This window comes from Furipterus horrens, unplaced genomic scaffold (genome assembly GCF_987537825.1).
Source record: "Furipterus horrens unplaced genomic scaffold, mFurHor1.1.pri manual_scaffold_9, whole genome shotgun sequence".
In the NCBI taxonomy this organism is placed as follows: Eukaryota; Metazoa; Chordata; class Mammalia; order Chiroptera; family Furipteridae; genus Furipterus; species Furipterus horrens.
The window spans coordinates 41977986-41990456 of record NW_028327179.1 but is presented as its reverse complement, the minus strand read 5'-3'; the positions used below and the strand labels follow the sequence as shown (position 1 = coordinate 41990456).

At 37.8% G+C, this 12471-nt stretch overlaps 1 protein-coding gene and 1 pseudogene across 1 annotated transcript in view; one reads left to right on the top strand and one right to left on the bottom strand.

Annotated features, from left to right (window-relative positions):
* Positions 1-12471, bottom strand: part of SEMA3E (semaphorin 3E) — a 260410-nt gene that overhangs the window by 141681 nt on the left and 106258 nt on the right. The window lies entirely within an intron of this gene.
* Positions 10040-11523, top strand: LOC150001645 (heterogeneous nuclear ribonucleoprotein A3 pseudogene; annotated as a pseudogene).

Genomic DNA, 12471 nt, shown 5'->3' with positions numbered 1-12471 from the left:
GCCCCCATGCTCACTCATTTCCAATTAGTAAGATGTGTCCTGATTGGTAATAGGTGGTTACCACATCACAGCTTTCTAGTTTTCAGACTCAATTAAAAAAGTGATAGTGAGTCTTGGCTCAAAGTCAAGGCTGTGACCCTGCAACCATCACATCTCCTTTAATCTGGCACAGCTCTGTTCCCTGACAAATTCCCTGGACAGCGTAATTACCTCTTCCCATAACACTTCCAAATGCTCCACAGAGTTCCCAGGGGAATCAGCACCAAGGTGCCATAAACATTTTAAGGAAGAAGCACAAAAAGTAATTGTTTTTTTCTAAAAATAGATTAATTAATACAATAATTGTCCAATGTTGATTGCACAAACACGTTTTTAAATCTTATAACGTTAGTTATATATTTTATAGTGAAAGTGAACTTGCCACAAAACTAAAAGTCTATGAGATCATATTTGGTTTTTATCATTAAAAGCAATGCTATCACTGGGTCTTCTTTTTTAAAAAATACACCTTTACATATATTTTCATATTATAAGAGAAATTATTTAGCTGGGTGACTTTACTATGCACTTTGAGGAAACCAATAAACGTATTGTGTTTTGGGAACTTATAAAATTAGCTTTTCAAATATCATTAACCAATTATATGTTTGAAATAAATGCCAGACTATTTTGATCCAGCTGTCAAAAATCTTGTTTTTGGTAGAGAGGTACCAAGGGTTCAAATTCAGGATTTAACAAGTTTGTAATACATCTATCATAAAATTTTTTTTCCTTAAAGACTTTGTTTTCTTAAAAATGAAGTAACAAAACTTTATTTATTGTCCCACGTAACTGCATACGAAAGTTGACTTTAAATATAATGTATAAATTTTATTGTCCGATGGACTATCAAAGTTAATGTACAATCTAGGTTCCATTTCCCTCTTTAACTAGAAACTACCCAGCAGCAGCAAGAGAAAAACATCTTATTCTAAGGGAGAAAAATGATTAAATGAAGTGAAGTTAGATTTACACTGTCTTTATGAAGCAGACGTTCTGTAACAAACTGTGAACAATTAATTGGAAATATGCTGCTTTGGTAATACCTGCATTTGTGGAGGTTTTGTAAAGAATCAGGACAGTTAGAAAGAGGAATGGGGAAAAAAACTGAATCTTATTTTGGGTAATCATTTAATATAATATTTACTTAGATGCTTCACCTGCCTACAGGCATGTATTTTTATAAGGTAAGTAAAAAAAAAAATGAAGAAAAAATATTTTTCCCACATATTATTCCCTCCTCTCCCTTAAAGCAGCAGAAACCTGACTACCTGAAATGTGCTTTGTCCTTGCCGGGGCAAATAAGAGATTAAATTAAACTGAACAGCAACCTTCCTTGGATGCGGCAGTGGGGAAACAATGAGTTCGCAGGGGCTGCCTCCACCCAGTGCCTCCCCTCCCGAATCCTGCCCTCTGCCCTCTCATTGCTCCACGGGGAGGCAGGGGCCTCTCTGGCAACCTCCTGCCCTGCAGATGTTTTTCTTTGTGTAGCACTTTTTAAACTCAATAAAAGGCTTTTTTTAAAAAAATGAAAAGAAGAAATGTCCTCAATTCAAAAATAGATGTTGTTACAAAGTACTTGGGGCTTTAAGCATGAGCTGTTCTTTTGCACTAACAATGATCCAAAATAGAGGCACAGACTATCAGGAAAACTAGCAGAAATGACACTGATTTCCTTTAACTGCTCTTCCTCCATCCTTCCTGTACTGCTTGGAAGAAGATTGCAAGATATTCCTAATGTGCATTACCATCCCATCACAAAATACTCCTGGAAGTCCAAGATGTACCTGTACCATGATTTTTAATCCACCTGCCTAATCCTTAGAGGTTACTACAGAAATCATTTTATCAGAGATCTCTAAGATAGACTGCTCCCCTCAGCCAGGGCAAGGCCCCCAGGCTATTAAAAAATGGATTTCATATATTTTTCTCAAATGCTGAGTCTTTATATAAAATGACTATGTTTTTATATAGTTGTTTTGATTCTCTTAGGTCATTAAATTGACATTTTTAGTGATTCTACTTTTCGATATTTTAATATAACATATCACAATCAACCATGAACTAATTTTCCTCCATGTAAACTTAGTATTAAGTTTCATTAAGTATTTTTATGCACAGTATTAATTTCTGGGTATACTAATGTATAAAATAGTTATGCACCCTGGCTTCTTAGAGTTTCCATCCTTTAAACAAAAATTTTTCTCCTTTAAAGAGAAAACATTTTTCTTTAAAAAATGTAAAGATATTTTTGTTTACTCTTTCCAACATTGATTTTACTTAGAAAAAAATCTCAAAAAGACTAAATTATTTAGGGAAAATATGCACCTATCACAAATAAAGATAATGCAAATTTGAAAGCTCTCAGAATGTAAACAATGCTTAGCAAATCTTACCATAAAGAGGATTTTCTGTTATTTGATTCTGACATTGCTGAGAGAGAACATTTGCTTAAGCAGTTGAAGAGGATAAGTCAATATTATGTAGACTCAATAATTACTAATGATATAAATGCTTAGACTGGACAGAATACATTTATTATAACCACTAAAACCAAAGTGCTCTGATATTATCAGCACCTAATTTTAATATTGAACATCAGTGGACACAAAGGAGTACTTACAAGCAGTAGTCAGGAATTAATAATTTCTTTACCAGCCACATTGTTTTTAACTGGATGACAGTCAGACACGCTTGAGAGAGTTGAGTTCTTAACAGTGCCTTCCAGGGAGCTACCATAAATTTTAGCAATAAAAGTAAGAATGTATAATCACAGACATCATATATACATGTCTTGAATATTTACAGCATATACAAAGGGAATCTGTTATATCAGAATATTGCATCCATTCATGAAATGTTTTATTTCCTGGCATACAATTTTAAATTCAATGTATGCTTGTGACCACCAAAATGAAACACCGCACATCTTCAGTATTCCTAGAGCAGATCAACCCTATTCCTTTCAGGGTCTCCAAGCACATGCATTTAAGTTGAACATCTGCATTGACAAGGAAAGACTTCAGCAGTAGCCTTGATGCTCCAAATCATGTGTTTTTGCAGCTGCCTTATGCTAGACAGAGCATGAAAGACTCTACTCCATGGCATTTACACTCCATTCTCTAAATAACAAGGTGGCTTTGTAGAGAAACGAGAGCGAGTAATGAAGCACTGTCACTTCCAGAGCTTGTTCTAAATGCATCAACAGCTTTACAAGCTTTATTTCCCCGAAAGTTTTGAAAGAGAAAAACTATTCATATTTTGGGATTTAATTGCAAGCGTGCTCCAGAAAATGCTGCTTTTTGCTACAGTCCCTCCAACTGGATAGAGATAAATAAAAAATATTAATTTTTAAGAAAAGAATTTACAATGCACAGTCTCTACCAGCTTCATCATAATCATCTCACTCTCTTATAAGGAGACAGAATATTTTACTTGACTAGGTATTCTTTTACCATATCATGAGGAATAGAGTTAGGGTTAAGGACAAGAATAACAGAAACCTAGAGCAGCAAAATTACCATGAACAGAACACAGGAAAAAGGAAAGTAGGAGATGGGGGGAAGAGAATCAACATATGAGCAGAAATACTTTGGAGAGCAAATTCAAGCACTAACAGCACATCCCATGTACCTCTCATGTGACAGAAAATGAGATTTTCCAGCTTTTATTTAATCACTGTTGGAATCTGAAGGAAGGGCAATTTCAAAGAGAATGGGCAGTGGTACATTTTAGGTGGGGGTAAGTGGAATGTGTTTATGCAGTAGTAATAAATAAGAACCATGGTGGAGGAGAATGGTTTAGGGATTCTGGGTGAGCAAAGTAATTGAGGTAATTCCATTAAGAGCTTTGAAATCCCAAAACTATTGTTTCCATTAGAGGCACATAGATATGTGTGGGTTTGAAGGAGACAACAGAGAAAATCTACAGAAGGTATAGAAATTTGAGTAAGTGACCACGATGGTTTTTTTCATGAAAGGAGAAAGGTATGACATCTGTGAGTTTGGGGCAGGTATGTAGTTAGAACATTAGGATATAGTCTCAATTTGAGAGGTAGTTATGGGGAACAGGTCACAGAATGGATACAATGCATGTAGAAGTATCTGGAAAACACTGTAAGGACTCAGCCCAAATTGGATGACATGAATTAACATTGTGGTTTCTGCCAAATATGTTCACAAATAAGAGAAAGAAGATGAGTGAGCATTTACGAATCATAGGTAAGGAAAGGAAAAGGTACAAAGAAATTTGGTTGAAACTGGATATTGGAAAGTATGACACATGGACATGAGCGATGGTGTGGGGATTGCCTGAGGGAGTGGGCAGTGTTGGGTGTGTGAGGGCAAAAGGGGGAAAACTGGAACAACTGTAATAGCATAATCAATAAAATATAATTTAAAAAATACATATAAACAGGAAAGAGGCTTATAGCTTGGAATAGCTGTATAGAAATCCAATTTTGATTTCAGTGTGAGATGAATTCAAGTTTAAGCTTATCTTCTTACCAGTTACTTGATCTTAGACAAATAACTTATATTCATTTTGGGTCAGTTTCCTTATTAACACAGTAATTATAGCACTTACTTGATATAATCATTATAAGGATAAAATTAAATGATCATGTAAAACAGCAGAATATATTCATTAATAAAAAGAGAAAATAAAGGCACAACAGAGCTCAGTGAATGCCGAAGGTAATGCTAACCTGTCCTCCATATCTTCCTTTCCTTGATAACACCCAGAGATGCTATTAGTCTAGTCTCTAGCACAGCCCTCCCTGTCAGGCAAATTTTCTACCTCCTTCTTTTATTCCACGGCCCTCAAGTTGAGCCATTTTTCCACTGATGCTAATCTCTCTGCTTTACAAGATAATGAAACCTTTCACTGCAGTTCTTTTTTCTCATATTTTTTGTCTTGGCCTTCAAATCAGATTATCAACTGAAATAGATCTTTTTCAAGAGCAATCTTTCTAGAATCTGACTTGTCTAATATCCTAAAACAAAAACTGACACTTTTAGTATGGCCTGGTCCTTCCTATTGCCCCAACTTTATTCTTTAGCATGCCCCCAGAATCTCCTGTGGTAATAGATATTCTAAATTATGTAGCATTCCTTGAAGAGATCACATGTTCTCTGCTTTTCTGCAGTTCACATGTTCTTGCCTCCTTGGAAAATTCCTTCCAGGCTCATACCAACTCTAACATCATCTCCCGCTGCTCAGACTGAGGAACCCTTATATGAGAGCCACAGTTTTGGAATATATTTTCTGCTATAGCACTTTTCACTCTGAGTTTTCATCAACAATTTTCTTATCTTCAGACCCCAGCAAATTATGAGATGACTGGAAGCTTTGTCTTATTGCTATTTTTGGCATAATAACAATAACAAAAATTATTACCTTGAAGGACATCTACCATATGCCAGACTCAATCTGCACAACTACCCCATGACATATGTATCTTTCTCATCATTGCCATTTTATGAAGGAAAAAAAGAAAACAAGGTTCTAAAGAAGAAAAAAATCTAGCACAGACCAGATTATTTAATCTGTCCAATCCTCCCAAGCATTAACTAGTCTCTCAATCCCAAAGCTTGTTGCATAGTAGGTGCTCAATAAATATGTGAAAGATCAATGCTATGGAAGCTATAGTTGAAAAAGTCTTACAATAAAATAAGCCCTGATTTTTGCAATGGCATTGCTAGGACTCTCTTCTTTGGGGCATTTTTTCTGATATCTGTATGTAGAATAAGACCCAAAACTATTCTGCAGCAGAAAGCTTGCACTCTTTTTAATATTTATTGAATGCCATTTATAATTATTCTTGCAAATTATGCCTAAGATAATAGAGTTAGAAAGGTACATTGAATAGTAGAGTAGGGAATTTCAGAAACAGGCCTGGCTAGACAGCTGCTCCTGTCTTGGTTACCAAGCCTGTCTCCTAATGAAAGGTCCCTCAAGAGAAATGTTTGACTACAGAAGCAATGTACATTTTCTCCATACTTTCCTCTCTCCTTATCAACCAGACAAAAGTTCTCCCAGGGTTCTCCAACACCTCCTGCCTCTACCACCACTGTCATTCAACCAGTGGGAAAAGAGACTCGATTAGAAATGAACTCAGAGAAAGGCAGGTGAGGATCAATGAGCAAATTCAAGACTTGTTCTGCAGCAGGAAAGGGTAAGAAGCCCCCTTAGGAATGAAATACACCTCTTCCGTTAGTTCTAGATCGCTAACTTCTATTTCATTTAAGAAAAAGATGCACATTTAGCATTTCCAATTCAAATACTGTTTAAGGGATAGATACGATAAAAGTTATCATTGAGTCATTGGAAAGACAATTTTAAACGAAATTAGCTTTGTTGATCACAGGAAATTGGCAAGTTCAAATTGTTTGTAACTGGCCAGTTACAGACACCTGCCCTAGAGAATAAGGTCCAAGGCTGCCAGATCCTGCTGGCTGGCTCCCCAATGGCCCCCCAGCCTTGCTCTGTTTGGAGCTCTAAGATCTAAGAATCTGGGGCGTTAAGTTATGGGGTGAATGAAATGTTAGCCACACAGCTAGCTCCCTCTTCTACAGTGTGCCTGTAAAGACAGTGTTTGCATTGCAGTTAATAGATATAATACTTTGGTTCCCTGTTCTGGGAAGCACCTGGACCTTTTAAGATTTTTTTAGATCCTGTGTATGGATGCCAGTGGGAGTTTTGTAGATACCTCTGTAGCAATTCTTGCCAGTGAATATTTTTCTTCAAATTATAGTCTTTCCTGTAGTGTCTTAGAGACCAATTTGGCAGGATGCAGGTGCTACCTTCTAAGCACAGAAAAAATACAGTATTAGTCTGTTCTAGCTGCTACAACAAAATACAAAAGATGGGGGGCAGGGAGGGTTAAATAACAGAAATTTGTTTCTCACAGTTGTAGAGGCTGGGAAGTGATAGGATCAAGATCCTGGCCAGTTCAGTTTTCTGTGAGAGCTCTCTTTCTGGCTTACATTGGCCTTCTCAATTTGTCTTCATACGGCAAAAAGCACGCGATATGGTGTCTTTTCTTGTAAGGACACTAATCCTATCAGGGCCCTTCCTTACAAACTCATTTAACCTTAATTATAGTAGTCCCTCCTTATCTGAGGTTTCGCTTTCCATGGTTTCAGTTACCTGTGGTCAACTACAGTCTGGAAATATTAAATGGAAAATTCCAGAAAGAACCAATTCATAACTTATAAATTGCGCACCATTCTGAGTGTCATGATGAGATATCATGCCATCCTGCTCCGTCCTGCCTGAATGTTTGTCCAGTATATCCACGTTATATCTGCTACCTGTCTGTTAGCCTCTTCGTAGATATCTCAGTAATCAGATCAGCTATCAGAATAAGAGACCACATTCACATAACTTTTACTACAGTATGTTATCATTGTTCTAGTGTATTATTAGTCGTTGTTAATCTCTTACTCTGCCTAATTTATAAGTTAAACCTTATCATAGGCATGTTTGTATCAGGAAAAAAATACATATATAGGATTCGGTACTATTTGCAGATTCAGGCATCCACTGGAGATCTGGGAATGTATCCCTTAAGGGTAAGGGGTTATACTCTCCTTTCTTACTCCAAACACAGTCACATCAGCAGGTTGGGTTTCAATATATGAATCTGGATGGACACAATTCAGTCTATAGCAGGTACCTTTACAAAAACTAAGTTATATGTTACCAAACGTAATACTACAAGGATATTAGGGAAGAGACAAGAATTAGACAGATGTGGCCTATTAGAGCATTGTACAGATGTTTATACAGAAGCATAGAAAAGATGTGCTACTCAGAAGTGCCCTATACCTGCTTATTCTTAAGAAGTTATAAATTAGTTTTCTTTTAAATTTCAGTGCTACCTTAAGCAATCATTTTAGCTAAAGACACTTGCTAGCATTCCACCTATATCCTCTCAAATCAGTTTTTCTACTTTTTGTTAGTTATGTGTTCTTTTAATTTAGTGAGGTTTTTATCTAACATCCTGTATCCATGGCTGACTTCAGATCGCTGCCCTCTCAGCTACTGGAGCTATTTTGCTAACACAACAGAGAACAAGATGTGCCTGGAATGCATTTCTTCAACCAGCCACTAACCAGTATGTGAAAGATGCAAGGATATAGAAACCCAGAACCCCAGCTTCAGTCAATTAGGAGTTAACCCTTTATGAGTTAATTTACAATTTAAAGTTCCATGGTGGGATCAGGCTTATTTTCCCCATTTCTGGTCTTGAAACTCCCAACATTATCAGTATGCCAGGGGACCACTTCCTTAATAAATCTGTTACACACCAATATTCATCTTAGGGACTTCTGGGGAATACAACCAAGACAGCATTTGAGATAACATCTATAACATTATCAAAAGATACAATGGGGAAAAACAGGATAATTAAGTGTTGCCAGCTTTTAATACGACATCCTTCTAGCTATCGTTCTGTTACTAATTCAAATTTAATCCCTCATCCTTTGGTTCACTGTTATCATCCAGGACTATTGTCTCCCCCTTATACTTTGCTCCGCCTGCCTGAGACACTTTGTCTCATCTGATTTTCCACTTTTTCCCTAACACTTCTCTTAGCCTTAATGAACCCCAATGCACAATTCTCAGGGTTGAGGAGACAGTGCTGGGAAGGTAGTGAGGGGGCAGTGTCAGGCTACAGTGCTTGATCAGCTACTTACAGAGACCTGAACAGCACAAGTTAACTGTCACAGCCGCATAGAGTGAATGAATTCAAAAAAGCAGAAGGCTGGCAGATGGCAGTGGCAAAAAGAGCTAGAGGGAGTGTGCTGGTGGAAATGAGTGTCAAAGATTCATGTTCAGTGTTGCACACACTGTGTGTGCGCTCAGTGGTGGTTCTGCCTCTTTTTTATTGTTTGTGGTATAAGGCCTAACCGGCCAAACTGCTTTCTTCCTAACCTTGACCTTTGGTGAACTGGAGACTGAACAGTTTTTGCTTGTAATTCCACAGATAAGAGTGATTTCAGGAGAGAACTGGCTTTCAATTAGGTCAAGGCAGAGAAATTCTTCAGGAAAGAGGTCAGAGAATGGACTCAGAGTGGGTAGGAGACAGTCAAGGTGCTGTGCTTTTTATAATATGATAAAAGCCATGTAATATAATAGGCAAGTTCACCTATTCAGGAAGGTAATCAAACAACCCTGTTGTCAAATTTACTATTAACTCTCCTGCCATGACCATCTTTCTCTCTCAGTGCCATCTGTCCTGCTGAGCCATTCTGCCATCATGAGCTCTGTCTGTCCTTGGATTTCCTGACACTTTCCTTGTGTCTTCTTCTCCAGCTCTGGCTAATCACCCTGTCTCCTTGGAGATTTTTCTTCCTCAACTTTCCCATAAATGATTATATTTTAAGAGCATCTATTCTACATATTTTCCTTTGGTATACCTATATTACATTCGATACTTCCAAATGCATTTTATCAAATAATAAGGAATAATATTGATGTATTTTTCTTTTTAAGACTAAATATGCCATTGTTAGGACAAGACCATGTGTTGGTTTTGCATTTCCATCACCTTAGACCTAGAAGGTAACCAGTAACTAATTTTTGAATTTATTATTTATAAATGTGTTATAATAAATTATAACTAACATGCAAGCAAAAAAAGTTTATACTTCTTTTGAGAAAATACTTTAAAATCTCATTAAGAACTCTCATAGGAGGCTGAAGAGAAAGCGGTGGGAGGAAAGCCAGAGAGGGCCTCTGAGGGGACCCTGGAGCAAAGGCCCAAGGAGGTGAGTGAGGCTGCCAGCGGGCGTGTGGGGACCAGTGTTCCCAGTGCCACCGTGGTGGAGGTGCTCTTGGAAAACAGGGGAAATCAGGGGGAGGAGAGTGGCTGGAGTGGAGTGGATGCCCGGGGAGCAGGAGCGGGGGAGGCGGCGAGGCCCGCAGGCCCAGGAAAAAAAAAAAAAAAACTCATAAAAGAGGAGCATTATAGCTCTCGGTCCCATATTGAACTCGAGGTGGAAGAGGCAAGTCCGGTCTCAAAATGGAGGGCCATGATCCAAAGGAACCAGAGCAGTTGAGAAAACTGTTTATTGGTGGTTTGAGCTTTGAAACTACAGATGATAGTTTAAGAGAACATTTTGAGAAATGGGGCACACTCACAGATTGTGTGGTGATGAGAGACCCCCAAACAAAACGTTCCCGGGGCTTTGGTTTTGTGACTTACTCTTGTGTTGAAGAGGTGGATGCAGCAATGTGTGCTCGACCACACAAGGTTGATGGGCGTGTAGTGGAACCAAAGAGAGCTGTTTCTAGAGAGGATTCTGTAAAGCCTGGTGCCCATCTAACAGTGAAGAAAATTTTTGTTGGTGGTATTAAAGAAGATACAGAAGAATATAATTTGAGAGACTACTTTGAAAAATATGGCAAGATTGAAACCATAGAAGTTATGGAAGATAGGCAGAGTGGGAAAAAAAGAGGATTTGCTTTTGTAACTTTTGATGATCATGATACAGTTGATAAAATTATCGTTCAGAAATACCACACTATTAATGGGCATAATTGTAAAGTGAAAAAGGCTCTTTCTAAACAAGAAATGCAGTCTGCTGGATCGCAAAGAGGCCGTGGGGGTGGATCTGGCAGCTTTATGGGTCGTGGAGGAAACTTTGGAGGTGGTGGAGGTAACTTTGGCCGTGGTGGAAACTTTGGTGGAAGAGGAGGCTATGGTGGAGGTGGTAGCAGAGGTAGTTATGGAGGAGGTGATGGTGGATATAATGGATTTGGAGGTGATGGTGGTAACTATGGCGGTGGTCCTGGTTATAGTAGTAGAGGAGGCTATGGTGGTGGTGGACCAGGATACGGAAACCAAGGTGGTGGATATGGCGGTGGTGGAGGAGGAGGAAGATATGATGGTTACAATGAAGGGGAAAATTTTGGTGGTAACTACGGCGGTGGTGGGAACTATAATGATTTTGGAAATTACAGTGGACAACAGCAATCAAATTATGGACCCATGAAAGGTGGGGGCAGTTTTGGTGGAAGAAGCTCGGGCAGCCCATATGGTGGCGGTTATGGATCTGGTGGTGGAAGTGGTGGATATGGTAGCAGAAGGTTCTAAAAACTCAGCAGAAAAGGGCTACAGTTCTTAGCAGGAGAGAGAGCGAGGAGTTGTCAGGAAAGCTGCAGGTTACTTTGAGACAGTCATCCCAAATGCATTAGAGGAACTGTAAAAATCTGCCACAGAAGGAACGATGATCCATAGTCAGAAAAGTTACTGCAGCTTAAACAGGAAACCCTTCTTGTTCAGGACTGTCATAGCCACAGTTTGCAAAAAGTGCAGCTATTGATTAATGCAATGTAGTGTCAATTAGATGTACATTCCTGAGGTCTTTTATCTGTTGTAGCTTTGTCTTTTTCTTTTTCTTTTCATTACATCAGGTATATTGCCCTGTAAATTGTGGTAGTGGTACCAGGAATAAAAAATTAAGGAATTTTTAACTTTTCAATATTTGTGTAGTTCAGTTTTTCTACATTTTAGTACAGAAAATTTAACAAAATGCAGTTTTGAAGGTGTTTCCTTGTGAGTTAACAAGTAAAGAAGATCATTGTTAATCACTTTTGTATGAATTTTGCTAAAGTTAACTGCAAAGAAACACCTGCTGACTTGCAGTTTAAGGGGAATCTATTCTCCCCGTTTCCAAACCATAAAATGAATGGGCTCTAACATGTGGAGAGAATAGATACTTGTATGTTTGCATTGTGTTTTAGATAAATAGAATTGGGTATTTAAATTAGCATATTTGTGACTTTAATAGAATTAAGATATACCTTCAAATGAAAAAAATCTCAAAATTCAAAAAAAAAAAAGAGGAGCATTATATTTGCTTTATCATATGTAAACGATGAAATCATTTTATTTTCTATGTTAGTTAAAACACTGTTATCTAATATTTCATAAACTATGAAACCAAATTACGTTGGTGCAAATAATGTACAGACTTGAGAAAAAAATACATTTTTAATTTATACTTCACTAAGTCTGCCTTACAGAACTTGCAGGAATAACTTCCCTTCTCCCTTAATAGAAAAGTCATGTTAGTAGGGAGATTTACAAAATCCATAGTGCATTAATATTCTGTGAATTGCCCTGAAGTATATTAGAGGAAATGATATTCTCAAATCTTCCACAGCAGGGCAAAACAAAAGGGCCAAAACTGTCTCTAGGTAATTTGGACCTGAAGTTCCAAAGCTAAGAAATTTCTGATATCTTTTTCAGCACTTGCGTCAAAGGGAAAAGAAATTTGAAGTTGCTTCATTACCCACTAAGTTAGCACTTCCAAGAATGCAGAGAACACAATCTGTGCAGGAACCATGCCACATTCCTGGAAGCAGGTGGTATGTTTTATGAGCTTATCCAGTCATTGTACCTAGCACAGAACAGCCGGT